General features: G+C 43.7%; 1 protein-coding gene across 2 annotated transcripts in view; it reads left to right on the top strand.

The window, feature by feature from the left end:
• The window catches only part of PPM1L (protein phosphatase, Mg2+/Mn2+ dependent 1L), a 253,066-nt gene that overhangs the window by 198,703 nt on the left and 32,442 nt on the right, over positions 1-21,921 (top strand). The gene's annotated exons all lie outside the window — the stretch shown is intronic.

Raw genomic sequence — 21,921 nt, 5'->3', positions numbered from 1 at the left:
GTATGTTATTTAAAGTGTAGGACTAGAATGACCCACGTTCAAATACCCAATTGCTATGAAGCTCACGGGGTGACCTTGGACCAGTTACTTTCTGTCAGCCTAAGCTAGGTAACAGGCCTGTTGAGCAGATGAAATGTGGAAAAGGGATTCATGCCCACTCCTTAGAAGAAAGGCAAGATAGAAATGTAATAGAATAGTTAACACACCAACAAAATGCTGGGATATGTCTCAGCTATTATTTTAATAAAATAGAATATTGTAAAATATTCCAGAAATTCACTCTGTGGGTGTCAGTTTACCTTTTAAAATTACATTATGAAGTGATTTGTTAGTAAGGATATCCATGAGAGTTTCTTGCCCCCTAGCCCTGAAGCACTCAGACATTCTGAGTTAAAGTCAATTGTCTCAAAAATTAATTTCATTTTCTCACAGTAATAATTAAAACAATTAACTAATGTGGTAATTAGCATAGTTATCAAAGCTATCTTTCTGATGTTCTAAAGAAATTAATACTTCAACGGTGCAATCCTGAGGACTGCTGTGGCAGTCACCAACACAAAAGCAGTACCATCACAAAAGCAGTACCCTCCCCTTCCATGAAGAGACAGTAGACAGGCTGGAAGGACCCAGCAATAGCTCAACCCCAGCAGAGTCATGTGACCCAAGTGCCCTCCTAGCCCATGGGAGAAGGGCACCCTTGTAGAAGTCAGGACACCCACACAGAAAGGGCTTATGATCCCCATATGCAGAGAGGCCAGAAACAGGCAAGAGCCTCAGAGCTGATATTTTGCCCCCATAAACCACAAAAGGGAGGACAGAATGGCCAAGCTGCTGTGACACCCTGGAGAACCATCGGATGCCTCTGTGCTACACCCATGGCAGCAGCTCCCTTGCATCTACCCTGAGTCCCCTGCGCCTCCACCACCAAGCTGCATGGTTTATCAGATACCAGCAATGATGTGGGGGAATGTGGGACCCCGAAACCCATTCCCTCCATGGCAGAATAGCCACACACACTCTCGAACCTCTCATCAGCCTGTTCTCCATGCAAGCCGTACACAGCAGCCAGCAGTGTGTGTGGGTAGGTGGTGGGGGGACCAATGTGTGGGTTCAGTCTTCACAGTGCCACTGGACCTCTGCAGTCTTTTGAAGCAGAACAAAACAAAAGTCCAGTGGCACCAGAAAGACCAACAACAGTGATCCCAGCTAAGGTATCCCTGAGAGACCCCCACCCCCCTGGATGTGTGAAGAGGCAGCCCCAAAGGGAAGTCAAAGAAAAGGTAAAAGAGGTGGAGTAGGACTGTGCATGTAACTAGTCTCTTCTGCTCACAAACAGACAGATAAGGAGAGAATTGTAGAACACCCAAGACTTGAACAGCAAATCATGAGGTCCAATGAGTGGTGTTACCAAGTCCCTCTGTCCAGTATGGCATCTGTGCCTTTGTGAACTGCTGCAAAGGCCATGGGGACACAGGTTGAGCTGTCCCTAGCACAGCATGCAAAAGAGTGAGACGGACTTGTTGGGTGGAAGGCTGCCCAAGTCAGGATGCTCCAGAAGCCAAACTGGAACTGATGACTGAGGAGAGTGGCAGAAACTGCCAAGCCTGTGCAGATGCTAAACAGAAACATGTGCAGTGAAGGCAAACAGGACAGAGGCCGTGCTAACCACAGCCATGCATTTTGGGTCACGCTCCTAGGTCTCCCTGCCAAGCCTGTGCAGATGCTAAACAGAAACATGTGCAGTGAAGGTAAACAGCACAGAGGCCGTGCTAACCACAGCCATGCGTATTGGGTCTGTGGTTCCATTTCCGGGGGGGGGGCTCCTGTTTGCCAGGGAACCCCTTCCCCCAAGGTGCATGTGATAGCCATCCAAAGGACACTTTTTGATCATGTAAGGAAGTGTTCTGCAACTACAGTTTCTTCATCCTCTGCTGCTACTGCACAGGGCCCTGATCCTGCAAAACAGTAGGAGCCATGGTTGCTTGGCCAGTTGATCCTCAGAGCATAGAGGAGTGGTTGCCAGTCACTCTAAACCACAGTTGTGTCCTGTCCTCTGCCTGGCAAAGGAGTGGGCTAACAGCCCTGTATAGGGCTGCCAGTGCCCCAGTTCCCTCACACTTCATAGGCAGTTCTCCTGGGTACAGTCCCTTTGGAATATGCCCCATTGCATGACGAGGGACATAATGCTGGGTTGTCCTTGCATGGGTTGCCCCCACACACACCCCACTTGCCTCAATAGTGAGGCAGGGGCCTGCACTGTCAACATGGGACCCAGGCTTGTGAGAGGGGGACAGGGGAGGCAGGTGCAGACTGCCAGGCAGGAACAGCTGGATTCCCGCCCCTGCTCACCTGTCAATGCCCCTTCATGTTGAGTTTCCAGAGATGGGGTTCCTATTAGTGTTCTGAAATGAGATCCGTTACCCATATGGGATGTACTTTACCCTCAGTGGTGCATAAGTACCTCCTCCGTGCCTCTCCCTCCACCAAAGTGCCACTGCTGTACATTCTAAGTCTGCGTGGCAGAGACCACTGAGACAGAGTCCCATGCCATGTGCCCTACCTACTGAACTATATGGCTGGGGTTTGTATAGTGATGCGGGGTTGTGATTGGATGTCGGGGATGCAGCTGTAGTCCGTGTCCTGTGCTGCACCAGGACTTTAGGGCAGGGCTGCACCTGTGGGGGGGGAGGATACTTGGCCTGTCCCATTGTATGGGCACCTGTGGGCTGCACTGTAGTTTTTAATAGCATAACTTTTTGCTGGTTGGGGGGGTCCTGCCATGCCCCGGGTTCATGCCCCTTTCCCTGCTAGCACGTGGACTTGCACTAGTGTTGCTCTGAGATGCTGCTACACAGTACCTGCTGGGGCACTCCACTGGTTCATCTCAGAGATATGCCAGCAGAACACCTTACGATTCCCTGTTTGCTTTCCCCCCGCACAAAGATTGCATTGTGAAAACACTTGACCAATAATTAATATTATTTGACCAGTCCACCAAACAATTTTTATAACTGGTCAAATAGCTGGCTAGACCTAGGTGAGCGAAAGCACTCATGGGTTAGTTAGAAAGTATGATCCTCTTTGTGTAACCTTGTTGGAGATCAAGTTTAAATTGCTGAACAGAATGCACTGACTCTAAAACGTAACCATCTGTGAACATCACTGCTGGAGAAGCTGTACAGATAGTGTGAACTTCTGCACATGTGGTTGGCTTGTTTAATCCTTTAAAAAATCCTGCTCAGTGTAATTGGTATTATAGAGCAAATCATATCAGTAACACTCCCTGAAATCCTTCTTGTTGGGCTACCTGGATGACAGTTTTTCAGAGAATCTGTGGGAAAAATGAACCTCATTATCATAGCAAACGTGGGCACAGCCTTCTTTCTATTGGAAGGGTATTAGCCAGTGACTTAAGAACGTAGCACAATGGTGATATTACCCTATTATGTTCCATAGAACTTTAGATGAGGTTCTTGTGCAATAAGGACATTACAAGGCTGTGCCCTGTCCTTAGAGCATTTTACTTTAATATAATTTGTTCCATAGATACCAACTGTACCCATGAGGGAAGGATTTTAACCTTGAGTAGATTGGTGTCTTGACCTGGATAGCCCAGGCCGGTCCAGTCTCAGTAGATCTCAAAGCTGAGTAAGGTTAGCCATGGCTAGTATTTGGGTGGGAGACCTCCAAAGAATACCAGAGTCATGACACAGAGGCAGGCAATAGCAAACCTCCTCTGACTGTCTCTTGTCTTGAAAGCCCCACAGGGTCGACCAAAGTCAGCTGTGACTTGACAGCACTTTCCACCACCAGATTGGCCTCTGCTTATTTCATATTACAGGGTTCAGAACTGAGACAGTATAAATTTACTTATTTTTTTGGTGATGTAATGTTTGCTTTAACATAGTCTTCTTCTTTTTTCTTTCGGTGTACCACAATATCAGTTATATTCTGATATATTACTTAAGAACACTGAAATAGTAACAGAGCCAAAGAGCTATTTTCAGGATATCAGATGGCTCAAGCAAACCCAGTGTTTTTGTTTTGGGGGGGGGGGTTCATCCTTTGAAGCACACACACCCCACCCCACTGTATCATAATGTACCTTGGAATTCCCCTCAATTTCAAAAGTGCTTTCCCATATCCCATAAGGGAGGGGGCTGTTATGTAGCAAAGAGAGAGAGAGAAAGAACATGATACAGCTGCTCTCTGAAACACAATATCCCAGGATGTCCTGTTACCCCCCTCCTTTTTCCACCTTAAAAAGCTGCTTGGGGGAGGAGCAAAGAGTGGGGAAAGCACTTAAACCTTTCTTGGACCACCTTTTCCATGCTCCAAATAGCTCACTGGCAACTCCCCAACCTGCTTGGCTTAATATATAGACATGTCACGGGGTGCAGCCTCTTGGGGGAAACTTGGACTGGGGAAGTGGCAGGGAAGAAGAGGTCAAGGACCCCCTTTCCCTGCCACGTCTCCACTTGATCAGTCTTTCCCAAAGTGGCTTTTCAAATTGGGGGGGGGGGATCTCTTTTACATTAGGGTTAATCTGCTGTTCAGTTGAGATGTTGTCCATCTATTATTTGACAACAGGCAAATATTGTGGAATATTTCATGAAGACCGGAATGCTACTGCAAAGTATCTCCAGACTGGAAAAGATGGACAGCTGCAAATGACTTTTGTTTTGTTTTTTAATAATAACTAATAGTTTTCTGTTTTTAATTTATATTTTTAATTTTAAAACTCTAGTCTCATTGTATGAGACAGGATGCTGGACTAGATGGACCATTTGTCTGATCCAGTTCTTATGGTTTTCTTAATATCCCACCAATATCTCCCCACCTGTAATTTAATCCCGTTATTACAAGTCCTGTCCTCCACTACCAACTGAAACAGTTCCCTACCCTCCTCTAAATGATAGCCTTTCAAATACTTTAAAAGCCCTTCAAATAAACAGAGTAATCATATCCTCTCAATATTAGATCAAAGCTTCTTTGACGTGTCAAGTCACCAGTCCTAATTTCTGTGTAATATGAATCTAGAAGCCAAGGCTGGCTTCCCAAACCAAGAAAGACTGGTGCTTCTAGAAGTTAGGCATGGGCCAAAGTCCATAATTGTTCTCTTAATGATGTAAATTGGAGGCTACGTCGATAAAAATTCATAAAATGGTAGCCTTTCTACTGTAACGAGTAAACCTTGGGGCATATTTAATTTTGGGTATTTTAGTCCCATTTTGTTTGCATCTTAATTTCCAGCGTTCTCTGTCTGGATTTGATTACAAGTCCTCTGCATTGGTTCACAGATGTGTATTTTCATGTATATTTCTAACCAAATGCTTTAAAACTACGAAACTGGTATATTACTAAGGAAGCATACCAGTTTCTATAGTCAAAATCATTAAAAGCTTGGTGTTGAGGGAACAAACACATATCAGAATACTGCAGCTCAGGATTTGGCTTTAGGTGTCTTTTCTCTGCCCTGGAAATTGTAGGCCTTCATATCAGTGCTCAGAGTAACAGAAGTGTCATTCTATATCTCCTTAGGCATTCATCAGTACTGCCGAAAACACAAATATGTTCCTGCTGCAGATCATTATTCTGCTCGCTTCTTGAAAGCAAAATAGTACTACAGATATGAATCTTGAAATGTTTTTGGCACTGAGGTTTAGAAGAGCTCTGCTGTCTGTCTGAAAGCACTAATGGAAATTCCAGTGGATCACGATGAACTCTGCCAACCCTCCTTTCAAATTTGGAATATTTTCATACTTGGCTTATTATTTAAAAAATCCTTAGAGGAATTTTTGGCTATATGCATGCTACATTTTCCACCCCTAATGTCCCACGCAATGTTCTTTTTAAAAAAATAATAATTATCATCGCAGTGTTCTTTGTGTAATGAGTCATTAAGGTTTAGCTTAGTGCCGCTGAAATATTCTTCACCAGGAATTTTGTGGGATTGCTTCCAGGCTATTCCACAGGCAGTGCTGGAACAATATGGGAGAGATTCCTCTTCTGATTTTTGTTTGTTTGTTTCTTGTTTTGAATATGTAATAGTTAGGGTTACCATATTTTGAAATGCAAAAAAGACATGTTTCCCGACTGACTACTTCAAACAAGGGATCACTATGACAAATCTCATTCTAAATATCCCTACTGTTTAAGCTGTGATAATTGCGACCAACTAGGAATATTCCTAAACTTCCAACTCAAAAAGAGAGCACTTTCATCAGTTTTTTAAAAAGAGCCCAAAAGAGGACAGACACCAAATAAGAGGGCACGTCCTCTAAAAAGAGGACATCTGGTAACCCTATACTAGTTGATACAGTGAATCAGCTTTAGCTAGTATAGCACGAGGTAATGCAAGTCTCTGTGCATGTGTGCTTGTGTATGTGGAATTAACTTATAGAAAATATGTTTTTTTCATTTCATATCTTTTTTCCTGCTGTATACACCTTTGCAGTGCATCTCAAAATTCTGAGGCATACGTGGAGCTGTCCTGTTGACAAGGATCTCCCTATGCACTTCAGTGCACACAAGTGCTTTTCATGTTCTCTGATAGTAACTTCGTGTATGTTCAGGAACCCCCTGACTGTCTGCGATAAACGGCTATGATAAGATAAGCCCAGATATTGTCACATCTTTATGGTGAATTTCAGTAGGATTTAAACCCTTAGGCAGAAGAATCTCTACTATAAGCAATGGTATTTTTTTCCTGGTTGTACGAGTTATGATTCTAATTCCACTCTTGAATTTGATTGAGTAGAAACGCTACATCCAGATGCACAGTTTAAAATTGGCAGCCATAATGAATAACAAGGAACAGATATGTCATATTGACAATGAAGCCATTTCAAGAATGTTTTGTATTGCAAAATAATAATAAAAATCACTGAATTGCTCCTGGATTCAGGGTTGTTGTTTTTTTTCTGTAGAAGAGTTAACAGAAGCACATTTAAGACACAGCAAGTTTTTGCAATATCAGATTTTGTTAGGGGATCACTGGGGTTTTTTGGAACACAGAGAGATGTACTCTGCTTTTCTAGCCTTTGGAAGGCAGCATGAGCTCTGGAAGGTAGCTTTTGGTCAAGTGAAAACTGCATAAAAAAGTTAGTTGTGTTTGTTTACCACCATATTAACTTCTGTATCATCCTCTGGTTTGTGTTTTTGTAATCAGAGCAGTATAACTAACTCCATACTTCAGTCTGATATATTTCACTAGGTTTTTGGAACTGAGAACAATTAGCGAGATTTTTCCCCCCATATTACTTTTAAAAGACCATACAAACACTGTCATAAATCATTTTGGACAAGGGGGATATTTTGGCTTCTCAAGCTGAAGCATCCAGACCTCCCAAGTGACAACAATAAACTTTGGTCCATTTGTCACTTTTGTGCTTTTTAATGCATTATATGTGTGCAATTCAAACACTGGGGTTGAAACAGGGTTTTTCACAAATTATATGCATGATGGCTACTACCCATGCATACTAGCTAAAGCTTTTGTTTTCTTTACTGGAAGAATTATTAAATAATCTCCAGCATATGTTTATTTTTATGTGACAGGCTATGGAGATTCACTGACATGAACTAAGACCATTTTATGCTAGTCTAGTGATTTTAAACCTCCTTGGGTACCATAAAAGGACTGTAATATAACAAGATAACATTTATGGTATAATAATACTTCTTTCTGGCAAAAGTGTCATGAGGAACATAAAAACTTAGGCCCAGATCTATTTTTTTTCATGCTGCTTATAATGATTATGCAGTACTAACCACTCAGCAAAACATAACAAAGAGAAACTCTAAAACCAAGTTTTAAAAATCATGTTAGGAGAATATGGACATACGACATTTATCTAGAAACCTTAGGGTCAGTTCATATGGTCAGAAAAATAGCAATACTAATACTGAGGTGTGATAATATACCTGATCATATGAACTAGCCCTGAGTATCATTTAGATATATCCATGCCATAAAACTATTTGAAGATCATTCTCTCAGGCCTGGTACATCTGAGAACAGAATTTCTCTGAGGCCATGGGGTGGGAAAGGGGTGCGGATGTGTAACAGCATCCTCAAATTGCTAGTTAAACTGATTTAGGTATAGATTTTCATCACAGCTGTGCCCTTTTTTGGAGTAATTCCTTAGTGTTATGTTATGGTTATCTGGTTATGTTGCACAGCACACACAAGCCAAGTTTACACGGAGTCCTGTTTATCTAATTCTCAGTTCTATGATTTTGAACATTTTTTCACTTCCTAAACACTTTAGTTACATCCTACACTTGTTATTTTGTACAGTTACTAGTCTGGGTTCTGCACTTAATCCATTAACCCCTTTTAAATGTATACAGCCAACTGCAGATAAGACTCCTGAATATTATTCCTAAATCTGCGTCCAATACTTTCTGGAAACTGGAATCAGTCACTTTCCATTGCATGTTTCGGATTTTGTGAGTTCCCGTGGTTTGGCTTCAGCATTTAATCATTAGAAAATTCCCCATTAGTTTGTGATCAAGAAAATCTGGAACAATTTTTCACAGTGGCTCAGTTTGACCATTTTTAGAATACCATTAAAAACAAAGATAAACGTTGTGAATGGCTCCTTCTTTAGAAGAGTTCTGGCATCAGCCGAAAACTTTCTCTTTTTTATTCCAGAAGGCTCTTTAGTTAAATGTTGCCCTGAATGCTTGTAAGCTTTTAGTGGCTGCTGTTATCTATTTTTCATTCTTTCTATGCATTTTAATATTGTAAGCCACCTTCAGTATTTATTTTTAAATAGGTGGGTATAAATGTTTTAATAAATATGCATCCTGAAGTTTTTTAACATGGTAGAACAGACAATTGAGTCCCGGTGTGTTGGTTTCTTTGAGTGAAGAATTATTTTGGAAATAAATCTGGGTATACAGGGGAAGGGGTGTATTCAACATAAGCCATTTGCAGTGACGTTTTAAAAAACATAACTCCTGTTTCGCTATCTCAAACAATCATGCCTGGCCAATACCAAGCCTCACTCACTCTCATTGGGATCTGGTTGGTAAAGATGCCTAAAATGTACCCTCTTGAAGGCTGTGGAGCTTTGTGGGTCCTCCTCTGGTTTTTTTACCTGAAAAAGTCTTGTGTCATGAAATTTGCAAAAAGGTTGGCTTGACTCTGAGTCCAGCAGCTAAGGCAGGTTCAGGACCAAACATCTCACCTGTTTATGTGTCTTATTTTTATTCTACCCTTTCTCCAAAGTGCTCGGGATGGTATACGTGGGTTCTCCACTGCTCCATTTCATCCTTACAAGAATCCTATGCGATAGATACGGTTGTCAGCTCTGAGTTGGGAAATACCTGAAGATTTGGGGGTGGAGCCTGGGGAAGGGAGGGTCTGGGGAAGTGAGGGACCTCAGCAGGACATAATGCCATTGATTCCACCTTCCAAAGCAGCCATTTTCTCCAGGGGAACTGATCTTGATCAAATGGAGATCAAATGTAATAGAGGGAAATCTCCAGGTACCACCTGGAGATTGGCAACCTTAGCAATAGGGTAGGCTGAAATAGTGACAGTCCAAAGGACTGATTTGCAGCTATTAGGTGTACTGAGAAGGTTTCGTCATATGGTCAGAACTCCTAAGCAGCTCTGCATTTTTTTCTTCTTCAAAGAGTGAGAAGAGTGGCCTACAGCATTGCTTCCCTCAGTGAGTAGAGTTGCCAGCCCCCAGGTGGGACAATCAAACTACATACAACCGTGATATGGTTGTATGTAGTTTGATTGGTTCACCTCATCTCGTAATTACTCTTTGTTTAAAACCTCCAGGTAGGGCCTGGAGAGCTCCCGGGATTACAGCTGATCTCCAGACTAAGGAGATCAATTCTCCTGGAGGAAATGGACGCTCTGGAAGCTGGACTCTACGGCATTTTACCTTGCTGAAGTCCCTCCCCTCCCCCAAACCCTCCTCTTCCCAGGCTCCACCCCCAAAATCTCCGGCATTTCCCAACCCAGAGTTGGCAACCCTATCAGTGAGGGTGGGTAACCTGCACTATTGCAGGCTAGATATGTATAGGCATCCCCAAATTGTCTGAAGTAGAGTCTCAAGGAGAAGAAACTCTCAAGGTTGTGGAGGGCCGTTATCACTTGAAAGCTTGAGCCTAGGGCTGCCAACTCCCCCGGTAGGGTGGAAATCCCCCGCCCCAGAGGCTCCGTTCCCAGACGCCAGTGAATCGGGGCCCGGGGGGAACCCCGCCCCAGCGTGCGCGTCACCGGAAGTGATGTCGCACGCTGGGGGCGGGGCCACGCCATTTGAGGGGAAAACAAAGAGTTTTCCCCTCAAATGGCGTGGCCCCGCCCAGCGTGTGACGTCACTTCCGGTGACGCCCCGGCGGTGCGCGCGCGCGCACACGTTCACAACCGGCTCCAGGAGCAGCAGGACACTCCCCCACCGGTAGGATTTTTACATTTGGCAACCCTACTTGAGCCGTCCTCTTGGTACTTGAGCCGTCCTCTGAGGGAGCTGGATTATTTTAGCGGCAGATCATTATGAGCATGAACTTCTAAATGAGAATGACACATATCTGGTGTATATAAAGCAATCCCTTCTTTGTCATATTGCCTACAGCGGTGCTCGTAGTGGTGCTTCTGAAAACATCATAATTAGAATAATTTAAACAGTGTGCGGATTGCCACAGACAGCACATACTCCATGTAGGAGTACACCCAGGGGGATTCAAAATGTATAACAGCCACACTTAATATACTCCTACCACCAGCACCTCACAGCTGCCACTGCTGGTTCTTTAGCACTGGCTAATGATCCAAAACCACTGCAAACTTTACTCCTTTTTCTAGGATGGGGAGATATGAAACGCGGGTCTCAGAAAAACACATGTGACTGTTGCCCAATAATACTCCTCGTCAGCAGATCAAGTTACAATGGCCTAGATGGTTGTACTTGGCAAGCGAGTGTTATTTATTTATTTATTTGTTTATTTAGGCTTTTATATTGCCCTCCCCACAAGTAGGCTCAGGGCAGTGTACAACAAAGTTCTATAAAATACATATAAATACATATAAAATCACAAATAATCTAAAGTACAATTTTAAAATAACCAAAACCCACATGACACCATAATACAAATTTAGTCCCCCAGTTTACTTTACTTTGACAATATTTTAACAGTGGGGAGAGAGGGTAGGAGCAGTTAGTGCACCAGCATCTGTTCACGACAGCATCTGTTCAGGACCATTGATGTTAAAACCAGTTGATGTTAAAAAGCTGTAGCTCTTAAAAAACATTGCTGTCCTCACCTGTGTGCTTGGCGGAACATCTCTGCCTTGCAGGCCTTGCGGAATTGTAACCAATCGCGCAAGGCCCTGATGTTAGTAGGCGGAGAGTTCCACCAAGCCGGAGCCAGGGCTGAAAAGGCCCTGGCTCTGGTTGAAGACAGCCAGACACTCTTTGGGCAAGGGACTTCTGGGGGACATACGAGGAGAGGTGGTCCCGTTGGTATGCTGGTCCCTGACCCTTCAGGGCCTTAAAGGTCAATACCAAAACCTTGAACCTGACCCGGTACTTAACTTGAAGCCAGTGCAGCTGGCAGAGCACAGGTTGTATGTGTGCTGTTACCGGTGTCCCCATAAGGACCTGGGCCGCTGCATTCTGGGCAAGCTATAACTCCCAGGTCAGCTTCAAGGGCAGCCCAGCATAGAGCAAATTACAGTAATCAAGTCTAGAGGTGACCATTGCATGGATTACCATGGCTAAGTTGGGGCGGGACAGGTAAGGGGCCAGCTGCCTAACCTGGCATAGTTGGAAAAATGCCAGCCTGGGGCGGCATCCGGCCAGCTGGCTGGCCATCCATCAACATATACAGCTGGGTGTCATTAGTGTAGTGATGGCAGCCCTGCCCAAAACTCCAAGCCAGCTGTGCGAGAGGGCGCATATAGATGTTAAATAACATTGGGGAGAGGATAGCCCCCTGAGGGACCCCACATATCATCCTCACACCCAGTGGCACCCTCTGTCCCCACTCGCAGAGAAATGAGGCAACCCACTTCAGAGCTGTCTCACATACTCCAACATTGGCAAGACGGTGAACCAGCAGATTGTGATCCACTGTGTTGAACGCTGCTGTCAAGTCAAGCAATAACAGCAGCACCAACCCGCCTTGATCCAGCTGCCTACGGAGATCATCTGTGAGGGTGACCAGCACGATCTCTGTCCCATGAGCAGGGTGAAAGGCAGACTGGTAGGGGTCTAGAACCAATGTGACCTCCAGGAAACTCTGAAGTTGCTGAGCCACTGCTCTCTCAGCTACCTTATCTAGAAACAAAAGGTTCAAGACTGCATGGTAATTGGCCGAATCAGAACAATCCAACAATGGTTTCTTCAAGAGCAGTATTACCATTGCCTCTTTTAAACCTCCTGGAAAGACCCCTGAACTCAGGGACAGATTAATAATGTCTATCAGAGGGCCCCGTATACCCTCGCTACCAGCTCTTACTAGCCACGAAGGACATGGGTCCAAGAGGCAAGTGGTTGGCTTCGCACTCCTCAGTATCCTGTCGACATCAGGCTCAGAGAGCTGGCTGAAGTTGTCAAAAAACTGAATCCAAAGGCAGCCAAGGTGCCTCCAGTTCACAGAATTACAACTACTCTCCAGGAGGGAGGGCAGAAGTCAGCTGCAGTCAGAGGGCCAGATAACAGTAGGTTGATGGTTGGCTGGGAAGGAGAAGGGGTTGCCAACTCCAGGTTGGGATATTCCTGGAGATTTGAGGGGTAGAACCTGGAGAGGGTGGGGTTTAAGGACATAACAAAATTATTATTTAACTAGGAATAAGGCCCGTTGTGGAAATAAATACAACAAACTCTAGAAAGAGGCTTTGGGAGAGTGTCCTGTCAATTTGCTGTGGCAACCTCAGTAGGGTATAATGACACAGAGTCCACCATTTTCTCCAGAGGAACTGATCTCTGCTATCTGAAGAGCACTTATAATTCTAAGTGATCTCCAACCCTCCCCTGGAGATTGGCAACAGTGTTTCCTCAGGAGGGAATGACTAGTTTGGAGGGTGGAGTCTATGGCATTGTACCTGTCTGAGGTTCCACCCCTCCTCAAACCTCTCCCTCTCCAGGCTCCATCCCTCAAAGTTCCCAACCAGGAGCTGGCAACCCTACTCAGGACTGGCCCCAATGAGTTCCCCACAAAGGCCTGGAAAGGGCATCATTCCTTTGTCTTTTTACTGGTGTTAGTCTGACCCGTAATCAACAGTCATACGACTTATAAGAATTGCTGTACATGTATTGTGCTCTGAAGCATTACAATATGATACACAACTTAATAGAATTTATAAACCAAGGTACAACGTCGTCTCCGGATTAATTACCAACGTTTCAAAAAATGAATCTTCTTCAGGAAGTTTTATAGAGGTGGCAAAGCTCTCATTTTCATAAAAGCTAGACAACAAGTCTTAAGCATATCACGATTCAGTAGGACGCTGATCTCAATTAACACGCAGTGTTTTTTTCTGGATCCTAAGCGTCCTACTGAATCGTGATATGCTTAAGACTTGTTGTCTAGCTTTTATGAAAATGAGAGCTTTGCCACCTCTATAAAACTTCCTGAAGAAGATTCATTTTTTGAAACGTTGGTAATTAATCCGGAGACGACGTTGTACCTTGGTTTATAAATTCTATTAAGTTGTGTATCATATTGTAATGCTTCAGAGCACAATACATGTACAGCAATTCTTATAAGTCGTATGACTGTTGATTACGGGTCAGACTAACACGACTGTTGACCTTATATTTGTTTATCTGTTTTAGTCGTGTGTGTCCAGATTTTTTTTGTCTTTTTACTGACAGAACCAAGCTTGGTTGCCTAGCAACAGCCATTGAGGGAAAGTTAGTCCTACAAGAGCCAAGCAGTAGAAATGTCTTCATCGGGAGAGATAGCCGTTTGACAGTTATTATGACAGGGAACAGTGGCTGAGGTGGGAGTGGGCAGGGAAGAGAAGCGGACCCAGCACCCAACTAATGGCACACTTTTGAGTGGCGCTTGATGGGCCAGTGGCTGATGGAGCGCACTACACAGCCAATGGGAGAGCTGGAAATGGTCAATACGTAAGGGAATTATTATATTAAGATTATACTTGATAAAATCACAACACAAATTGTTGCATGTGAATATGACATGTTTTAATTCTAAAATAACAATATAAAATATACGTAATAATTGTTCATTCTCATAAATGGAAATGAATGGTTATCCACAACTATAAATATCTATGGCACTTGACATGGTATTTTTCCTATGGGCTTTTTTCCAGTCACTCCTCATTTCCACCTTGTTCTGTTGTAGGGCAAGCCTCAGACAAAAAAGCTGAGGAAATCCCAAAAATTATATAGGACATGGCAAGTTGTTGAAGACTGACTTCCAAACAAAGGAGATTTCTCTTCCATTTCTCTTGATGTCGTTTTCAGGCTAGAATGAATTTTCTTCCTTTGGGAAGCTACTGTGGTATTGAATGAAGCAGGCATTCGCAGTTATCAACATCCACAGTTAAGGCTGCCATTACCCTGGTGGGGCCAGGGGATCCCCCGATTTCAGGGGCTCCAATCCACTGCGGCCCAGCTGGCCAGCAGAGAAACCCCACCCCCCACCCCAAGAAGCCCCCTCCCAGCACAATGACATCACCCGGGAGTGACATCAACATGTTTCCGACGTCGGGGGTGACACTCTAGGTTTTGGGCAAAACTACAAGAAGGATCAGGAGTCCCCCCATCAGCAGCCATGTACAGCCTGGCAACCCTATCCACAGTTGTTTTCCTTCATGGAAGGTAAAACATACCAATCCCTGTATATTTTGCCTCTTGGGAAGAAAAGAAGCTGGGAGGGGTATGCTTTAGACTGGATAAATGACCGGAAGGGAAAGGATTAAGCAGGTTTCCCCTCCTTGCAATTTCTGTGTTGGACAAGCGGCTCACAGCCAATTTATGTGATAAAAGAAAAGGAGAGAGTAGTTACAAAAATACATCTGGTATGTCGTTTCACCCTCCATGTAGTGGAAAGATCAACATCTCTGAATTTACGGTTTCTCTCTTGTATTATCTTTTTTTGAGAAATGAAAAGGTAATTAATCACCCCACTTTTGTCTGGTGTGAAGATGTTGGGGCTGTACGGCCATCCATTTTTGTGCTGAAAGCTGCCTTATATTCATGAGCCAGCGCAGTGAACAGTCCAGAAGATGGAAAGGCTGCTGGAAAGTGGTTCCATTTTTCAGTGATTAACTTTCCCTGCTTTGATACATAAAACCTAATGTCACCCGAAAGATTTGTTGGTTGCTAGCTTTTCCTCTCCACCTTGCTTGTGGGACGGGGAAGCATCCATAGTTCCTTTATCAGAAGAACAGATCCTAAGCTGTAGAAACACATTCCGTCAGTCCGTAAATCTTCCAGTCTGTAAACATTTCTAGAATTCTTTCATAACCACAGAAGGTAAAAAGGATTAATGTGAATTGTACCTGATGTGTGAAGGGAAAAAATGTTGTAATAATCTAATAAGTGAATTTAGGCAACTGCACTGCTTTCTGTCTGCTGAATATCCATTTCATGACAACAATCCTTTAAAAATGCTACTGGCTGTCTCAGACGCTCCTGTGCTGAGCATAAAAGTCTTGGCACCATAGCACATTATGTCACATAGGGCCATGATTAGGAATGAGCATTTCCAGAACATTCTTTAATTTTGGCACTACAGAAAAGAGTATGTGATAAATTTCGACTGGAGTGAAATTATAGTGTGGTCCTTTGTGGCATCTTATGGGATGGACCCCCTTAAAAGTTTAGAGCAGGAAGTTCCAGGAAGGAATTCAATCCTGAGGCAAAGGAAGAACAATAATTTCTTCATCAAGTATGTTGTGGGTCATTTCCTGCGGGAGCGCACAGGAGCGGAGCTTCGGCAGTAAGGAGCCCAGGGGGCAGGCACATGCAACAAGCCCTGCCCCCTGCTCCCAGCACCCTTCAGTCAGGTCACGAGGAGCAAGAAACAGCCAGGTAAATTGCAGAGCCCACCCACCCACCCCACCTTCAGGTGCAAGCTCTCCCTCCTCTGTGAGTGTAGATCTGCACGTCCCCCCCCCATAGCTAGTGATCCAAAACAGTCCAAGTGGAGCCTGAATGGTGGGTGTTGCCTTCTGACACACTTCCAGTGATGTCAGGGAGTATGGCATGTGCAAATAAGTTATGCTAATAAATTATGCTTTCTAAGTTATGCTTAATAAATTAAGATAATAAATTATGCTTTAAGACCAAGTTTTATTCAGGTACAAGCTCTCCCTCCTCTGCGAGGGCAGATCTACATGTTTCCCCCCCCCCAATAGTTAACAATCCAAAACAGTCCAGTGGAGCCTGAATGGTGGGTGTTGCCTTCTGACACACTTCCAGTGATGTCAGGGAGTATGGCATGTGCAAATAAGTTATGCTAATAAATTATGCTGATAAGCTCCTGCACCTCTTTTTCTACGAAATGACCCTTGGAGGACTGAATGACCCCAGCAGAGGACACTCCATGATCCAAACTAGATTTGTGAAGGTGTCTACCCTCCCATTACTCTTTCCTTCCCCAATTCCTTTGAGATGTTTATTTTTTTCTCATGATAGTTTCTGGGCTTTAGGAGGGAATGTGGAGTGTGTAATTGGTGGTGGGAAGGGGAGTGCAGAGAAGTTTTGTTAAGTTCTTAAAGGGACCCCAATTCCAAAGTTTGAGAAACCGTATTTTGTGGAGAGAGAATGCAAAGGAAAGAGAGAACATGGCATCGTCGTCGTCATCATCATCATCATCACGAACACAAAAGCAGCAGTTCAGGATCAGACCAGTGGTCCTTCTAGACACCATATGCATGCCATGGATTTTCCATTTCCTTGTCATTGCCACTGTGAATGCACCCTTGGCAACCAAGCATCCACACAGGAGTTTTGTGCACACTTTCACTATTTCAGCCCACTGCATGGATACAGACCTAATATGTAATTTAAAGACAGACAGAGATCATTGGTACAATAGGGCTGGATCTGGATCTAGAACATGGGTGTAATACACTGTAATAGCTTTCTAAAATTTCTCCAAACGAAATGAAAATGTGTGGCTCATAATTGGAATGGATATTACCAGCTAATAAATGCTAATAAATTTATTCTCCCTCCCCACGCCATTCCCTTGGGTTGCTGCGAATAATTGCATGATCTTTAGATTACTGAAGCTTGCAAGTATTAGGTCTTGCTTAATTATGGTGTGAATTCAAGCTTGAACAACAGTGGGAAGAAAAATGGAGGGGGTTACTAATGTAAAGTCCACTAAAGTGAATAACCACTGCGTTTTATGTTTCTCACCTTTTGTTCTATGTTTTGGCATAATGGAGTACCAAAAACTGCCAACCAGGTAAATCCCCTAAAAAATTAATTAAAAATGTGATACATGCTTTTACAGATGGTAGGTTTACAGATAGCTTTAATGTTTGAGGGCGGTTTCCCCCGTTCTTTCATAGTAACAGGACTACATCTTAGGTAGACTGCCCACGATTTTCTGTGCCACTAAAGGGTGGCAGCCCTGACCTGGATGGCCCAGGCTAACCCAGTCATGTCAGATCTCAGAAGCTAAACAGGGTTGGCCCTGGTTAGTGTTTGGATGGGCGACCACCAGGGAAGTCCAGGGTTGCTATGCAGAGGCAGGCAATGTCAAGCCGCCTCTGTTCATCTCTTGCCTTGAAAACTCTACTGGGTTGCCATTAGTTGGCTGCGACCTGATGGCACTTTCCACCAAAGGGTAGCAAATGTACTTGCTGAATGCGCCATTGCACTTTTATCTTGTATTGGGAAAGGAGTTTCCATTTGGATGGCCAAACCTGGAACCAAAATATCTTTGGTCAGCCTTGTTTATATATTGCAGAACTAATTGTCAGTTCATGGAGGAGAACTGAAATTGTTTGACTGGCTGATTTAAATGGATTGGCAAATACCTTTGAACAGCGCTGATTTACACAATAAGTCCACTGATCCGACCTATACTTTACTTTAACAGATGACGTGTATGTAGAAATTAAAGAGCAAAGGTATGCATGCAGGAAAGGTTGCGGGAAGGTTGAAATGTTCTTTTAAATCATGAGCATCAATAGATTCGCTTCCTGCATGGCCATCGATCGATTCAGAAGCCTGGTGCAAGCTCATTTAGAATGTCTTTCTGTTTGGGTTTTTTGTTTGCTTGTTTGTTTTTTACACATATACATGCAAGCAAGAAGTGCTGGAAAAAGCTTAGCCCTGGCCTGGTTTTAAATCAGTTTTCACCCAGATATAACTCAATGATGTACCACATTGCCGAAGCAGAATAGGATTATTCCATATGGACAAAGAGGAATTCAGAACTTGTATAGCACTTTATGCTTCCAAGGCATTTATGCTTTTGGAAATTAACTTCATATCATTTGCCATTTGCCTCTATACTGCATCAGAGTCAGGCTGAAGTGAACCACCAGCAGAATCTCATTTCGTTCTGGGGAACTATCCCAAATGTAAAAACAATAGCATGGCCTCTTGTTGTTACGTGCTGGTATATTTTCCAAGGGATAAAATTTACCCTGTGCAGTGGGAGCCCATTGAATCCAGCTCGTCAGCATGGAGTTGTTGGAATCTAGCTCTTTAGCACTGTATGTAAAAGTTTTGAGAACTGGCTCTAGTTTTTGAAGAATACCAACTGAAAACTGCAGTCTATCATAGTCAGAGTTTTTGTGCTGGGGTTGCATCTCTAGCTTGGATAGTTTTGCAGAATACACTGTCCCAGGACATAATATGCCTGTTTTAGTACAGCACGGAATAACCCAGCATGACACGGTGTAGCTACTAATACTCAAGTTGCACCTGTTTGCAGTGGTGATTGTGCTGTTCAGGTGTACATCCGATGAGCAGTCAACCTGCAGGTAGGCAGCTGTGCCCATTTAGCTGCAGGTTTACAATCTGACTACTTTTTTCTGCAGTTTAGCCATTTCCCCCACCCATGATAACCAATAGACACACATACATTTGCACAAATTAGTGTATGGCGCATCAGCTCTGTGTGTGTGTCTGTCTCTTATGAGAGGGGGGCATACCTAGTCCTTGCCAAGCATTCTGGTTTTCCCCCCTTCCGTCTTAGCTGGCACAGGCGTGCATTTTGTTTCCCCGTCCCTAATCTTTCTTCAGCAGATTTGTTTACTTAGATTGCTTTCTCTTTATTGTTTCATGATTGCACAAAGAACTACCCGACTGTTCTCGCCAGTAGGCCTCTTCCTCCCCTCCCCTCGCCCCCCCGCCCAGCCCAGCCCTGATTGGGGGGGTGGATTCTGCCTGGCTTGTAATCATCGTTTTGCCTCGGTACACTCTATATTGTTCAGGTAAGCATCTGTTTTTCTCTAGGGCTGCCTCTTCAGCTAGTTTTTGCATGCTGCTTAATCTTGATAGCTCCAGTCCTCTGGAGCGCTTTTAATCTCAAAATCTATTACAGGGTTTTAAAATTAAAACTGTACTTGGTTTTACCTATCATTACACAAGGCCCGTAGCCAAAGTAAGGACAGAATCCAGTTCTTTTTGGGGAAACTCACAGAATTGTAATTTTGAAGGGATCAAAACAATCCTACTTACTGCACAAAGCAGTGGTATCTGTTCATAGTCCCTGCTCCTCCTCCCTCAGTGTATGCATCCTAGCCCACAGTATACAGAGAGTGGGAGTTTATGTCCCCTACTGAAGAGTACATGTCAAATATTAGGTTTGCTGCCTGTTTTTTAATGGTACACCAGCAGTTTCTGAAGAGTGTGCCTCCGATTTGCTGATTTTGTCTGAATTTTGTCTGATTTGCCAAATTAGCAGAGGATAAGTTTATCAGAGATTAGTAGCTGTAGTAGTTCAGAGGAACATCCAGGTTCTGGGGCAGATTACTTCTGAATACTAGTTTGTGGAGGGGGAGCTAAAGCAGAGGAGGACTTTTGATGCCATGTTTTGCATGTGGGTTTCCCAGAAGAATCACTGTGAGCAGCAAAATGCAGGATTATGTTTTAGACCAGGGGTCCTCCTCACACTTTTTGAGCCTGCAGGCATTTTTGGAATTTTGATACAGCGTGGTGGGTGCAGCCCTAAAATGGCTGCTGCAGGAGGTGGAGCCAGCTACAAAATGGTTGCCCCAGCTTGCTGTTAGTCACACATGAAAACCACTGTGCTGTGGTGGCAGCTGATACCGAAGCAGCATTTTTTTAAAAAATCTGCATTTCCAATCAAAAGCCTTGCTGGGCAAAAGCCAAACCCGGCTGTGCCCACTTTGTAAAAGCACTTGGAAGGTGCCACAAAAAGTGTTGGCATGCCTCATGGTCCCCACAGGCACCACGTTGGGTACCACTGTTATAGACCTTCAGACTGGCCTAGTAAGGCCTCAAGCAGCTGAGATTTTCTTTTTAGAAACCCTGGGAAGAGCCAGTTGCGGATCTCCCGGCGTCTTGTCCACTTAGGCCTGTGGAGAAGCAGACGGGGAATTTTATGATGCAAAGAACAGGTGCATCATGAGGGTACAAGAACCAGAACAAGAACTGAACGCAACAGCAAAGAGCAAGATGTGGGATACAGAGAAGAGGAGACTAATCAGACTCAGTTAATTAAAGACAACTTCATTTCAAAGAACAGCTAGCTGACTCTTAGGGCAGGCTAGATGCTATTCTGGGAAACATTGCTGAGACCATGGACAGGTAGGGTGGCATTTGCCAGATGGCAGAAGAAGGTGCCTAACTCCTTTTGCATGCAGTGGTGTTCTTAGGTAGACCTGATGGTCTTATGGCTCCCCCTTTTCAATAGTAATGTATATTACTTCACTTACTTTAAATACAAAACACAAAATGAACAGTAAACAGTAACCTCTACCAATTATGTGTATGAGCTCTGAAGATGTAAACATAAAAGGAAAGGCAAGAAGACATCCACTGCTCTAACAAGAACATTTGGGGGACCCACAGCCAGTCTGGGGTCCTTTCCATGTACTTCCTGTTTTATGAGTCAGGACTCGGAGTACTGAGTGCTGGAAACCTAAGTTCAAATCCTAGTGAGCTGTAAAATGGCACTGGGTGACCACTGTGAAACTCACTTTGACTCTTAAGTCAGTTACATAATTTACCTCACAGGATTGTTTCGAGGATAAAAAGAGGGGGGGCCTCCTCATGCTTCTCTGTTGAGATGTGGAATATAGTACAATCCTCTGGTATATATAATTCTATTTTAAGAACATAAGAACATAAGAGACGCCAATGTTGGATCAGGCCAAAGGCCCATCCAGTCCAACACTCTGTCACACAGTGGCCAAAAATACCAGGTGCCATCAAGAGATCCACCAGGACATTATTTATTTATTTTATTTATTTATTATTAAATTTATACCCCGCCCTCCCCACAAGGGCTCAGGGTGGCTTACAGATAGGGCACTATTGCAATAGTGCCATGCAATAATTTCCCATCATTTCAAGAAGTTTTCTAATTTTTTTAAAAAAATCTGTTTTCCTTGGAACAGTCTGCAACACATTCAGCAATGTCATTTTCCTTTAAAAAAAGAAATTCCTTTATAAAATTTCTAGACCTAAAGCTAACTAAGATCCATTTTTACACAGTTCAGGAAATGCAAAGAGAATGAGATGCAAGACAGTAGTGGAAGTTGCTTTGATGCTTTCCCCTCTTTCTGATTCTCAGTCTTTTCCAGAAAACTGGCATATGGTGTCCACCCAGAGGAGGTAGCAGAAGAAATTTTACGAACAGTGAGCAGGAAGAAACAGGAAGTGTTCATGTCAAATCCTATTGCAAAGGCTGCAGTTTACATTCGCACATTCTTCCCAGATATTTTTTTTGCTGTTGTTGCTGCTGGAGTTAAAGAAAAGCAGAAGA

Source organism: Gekko japonicus, unplaced genomic scaffold (genome assembly GCF_001447785.1).
Source record: "Gekko japonicus isolate JY-2015 unplaced genomic scaffold, Gekko_japonicus_V1.1 scaffold17, whole genome shotgun sequence".
Lineage (NCBI taxonomy): Eukaryota > Metazoa > Chordata > Lepidosauria > Squamata > Gekkonidae > Gekko > Gekko japonicus.
This window is presented reverse-complemented; position numbering and strand designations above follow the sequence as displayed.